The sequence below is a fragment of the Aplysia californica genome, unplaced genomic scaffold, assembly GCF_000002075.1.
Source record: "Aplysia californica isolate F4 #8 unplaced genomic scaffold, AplCal3.0 scaffold00487, whole genome shotgun sequence".
NCBI classification, from domain to species: domain Eukaryota; kingdom Metazoa; phylum Mollusca; class Gastropoda; order Aplysiida; family Aplysiidae; genus Aplysia; species Aplysia californica.
Genome location: NW_004797757.1, coordinates 110,247 through 113,466, shown reverse-complemented (window position 1 = coordinate 113,466; position 3,220 = coordinate 110,247). Strand labels below are relative to the sequence as shown.

At 38.0% G+C, this 3,220-nt stretch overlaps 1 protein-coding gene across 1 annotated transcript in view; it reads right to left on the bottom strand.

Annotated features, from left to right (window-relative positions):
• The window catches only part of LOC101857972 (focadhesin), a gene marked incomplete at its 5' end in the record, with an annotated part of 114,263 nt that overhangs the window by 106,814 nt on the left and 4,229 nt on the right, over positions 1-3,220 (bottom strand).

Here is a 3,220-nt window from a genome sequence, read left to right as displayed (position 1 = left end):
CCTAACATCTGCCAGAAAAAAAGTCCACGTTCTCCGAGAACCCTTTTCCCCCCTCAGGAATCGGACCTAGGGTTTTTTGCGGCACCACAAAGCCCCGAACCAATACCCCGGGGGACCTGGGAACAACGTAAAGAGCGTTTCACTCCCAAGACGTAAACGAAGCCACCGGAGGAAGGCGGTGTCCCCGTAAGTGCTTCTCCAATTAAAAAAAAATGGGAGTCTGTGCAGTCAGGCTGAAAAAATAAGAGCTCAGATTAACCATAATATTACGAATAGTAATTACTTTTCATTACTTTTTAATAACACACACATACACATACACGCACACGCACAAGCAAACACACACACACACACACACACACACACACACACACACATACACACACGCACACACACAAACACACAAGCATACACACACACATACACAAACATACACACAAAAAGAGAATTCACGCATATTCCAGGGAGTTCCGGAAGTAACGTGAAAATGGTTATTACTATTTTTTTTAAAGAAAAAAGGAATACACGTACAATGACATATTTCCACATTCTATAATAGGAACTCAAAGGAGAGAGCAAGATCGTGTCGTTGAAAAATTAACACTTGCGTCACTAAAAATGTATGACGTCAAGCCAACGGACGACAGGTGATAGGGGTGGATGAAATAATCTTAAAATATAATGTGTTATCTTTCATATCCATTATAATAGTAATAATAATAATAAATAGCATTTATACTGCGCATTTCCATTTTCTAAAAGATGCTCAATGCGCATTACAACGAAAAAGACATCACATCTTAAAAAGTAATCGACAAGTGCGTACGTAAAACAACGTATTATACATATTTATAATATAAATGCATATGTGTAAAATTTTATATGAGAAAAATAGTCTCGCAGTGAGGTTGAAAATGTGTTCACTAAAAAATACAATGCAATAAGATAGTAGTTTTTTTTTTCAGGACCTGTTTTCACCACATTTCGATAAAACGACAGTTGTTGATTACGACGAATTTGACACATTTCATCGTTGCGTGTAACTATGGCAGACACCCCCTGTCTTTTATATAAACAATTTCTCTTCAGTCAAAAGTCTTTGACGTATACACTAATTGCAAAATACTTAAATCAGATAGTAGATACAATTCATGTTTTTTCCAGTGTTGTTGTTACTATTTATAGTTTCTATTATGTTGTTATTAACTAATCTTATTTTTGTCGCTGCTGTTCCTTTTGTTGCTGTTGTTGATGTTTTCAGTTCACCAGCATTCCAACCTGAAACCATTTTTATACACGTTTTACGGCACTTACAACACGATAAGGTCATATTAGTGCCGAAGATTCGGTGTGTTATCAGATAGTAAAAAAACAAATAAAGAATGGAGGAGAGATAGGAACGATATAACTTTGATAGGAAAGAAAAAGCAATCTAAACCAGAGCACACGTCAAATAGTCAAAAACCATTTTTACAATGTTACAACGTGTCTCTGTCGACAAGTCGATACATTATATCGTTGTTGTCGCAAACAACCCACTGACGTCCAAATTTGGAGAATTTTCTATTTTTACACCCTCCCAAAGCTATGTCTAAGATGCATCTTTGATTACTTTCAACATCACGAAAATGTAGTTTAATCGGGGGCTCCAGTGGCTAAGTGAGTAGTGAGTTTTGACTCAAGAAATGTCAAGCAAGTGTCGGTGACACGGGGATCAGATGGGTGGTCACTGGAGTGTGTCCTTGAGCAAGACACGACAACCCTAGCTCAAATTACAGGGCGCTGCACAGTGGCGACCGACAGTGGCATTGTTAGTAAACTGTTCTGTATTTGTGTAATAGTGTGTATTTATGTATGTATTTATGCATGTATGTATTTACGTATGTACGCATTTATAATTATGTATCTATGTATGTATGTTTGCCATTGTAAAACAAAGTGCCCTTCTGGGACAAATAAAAGTGTAATTTATTTATTTATTATTTATTTATACTATGGTCAAGGCTTATAATTTTCTGCCTTGTCATGATTCCAGATAGTAACTACACATCAAAATGTAGGGGTTTTTTTGTCTCTGGCGTAAAAAATACCCAGATGGACTTAAATGGATTGCTTGCAACATCAACGATTAATGAGTAACGAATGCCAGCCGCTATAACACACATTATACATGTATTAGGCAGAGATGCGCTATGTCAAAGGCAACAGTATGCACCTAACAGGCAGCAACGATGTATGACTTCAGGGGGATCAAAATGGCAGTAAGAAAAGAACAGGCAAGCCAAGGGAGCTGTTGTGCGTTTTCAGTGAGGTACAGTCGAACCCGCGCTTACTGTCCCCTGTATAAGACAATGATCAGTACAAACGGCTACTACCTATTTACATTATAATGCCACTGTGTTAAGCGGCCACCAGCCTAAGACAGCCACTTTTATCCTCAACAATGGATGGCAATCTTAGACGTATTTTGAATGTATGTGGCTATGAATAAGCAGTATATTAATAGCTTAATTTTTAAACTTTGATAGAAATCGACAAAAGCGATTGTAAAAGGGGACTGTCTTAGTTGAAAACATCACTCTATATATAATGTATCAGTCCTGGACGCAGACATCATAACAGCCAGGGCAATAAAAGACAAAACCCAGGTTTCTGATTAATCATACTATTCAGGATAAGTCTCTAGGAATACAACAGAAAGTAGGATATAAGTCCGTGAATCTCTCATAAGGGAAATGAAGAGAGCATGCATGGCAGCATCTCCTATCGCATGTGTGACTTTTATGTATTGACAATAATTTCGGAGTTCTGTAGAGGACTCGCACTATCCCCTCACTCCCTGGCAACTGGGCGCCTCCCTTTATGAGGACTAAGACTTCATAGTATCAAACCTCCAGTCCTGAAGCTGTAAAACAACATAAAAATATATCGCAAAGCTGATAGGAATACCTGGACAATGTCCGCTCTGGCCCTTAACTCGATTCCCAACTCAATCAGCCCTGGGTAATAAAAGGAAATCACGTTTCAGGATATAATTTTTGTATTTTAGCAGCCAACATGGTCTCACTCTACCCCCCCTCCCCTCCACAGTACATTATGTATATTATGTACGTATATATATATATACAAAATATAACTTTGTAAGAGTTTCACGGCACTTGCAACACAAATAGGTCGTATAAGTGCAGATTAGAAGATTAAAAGATGGAGAGATGAGCAC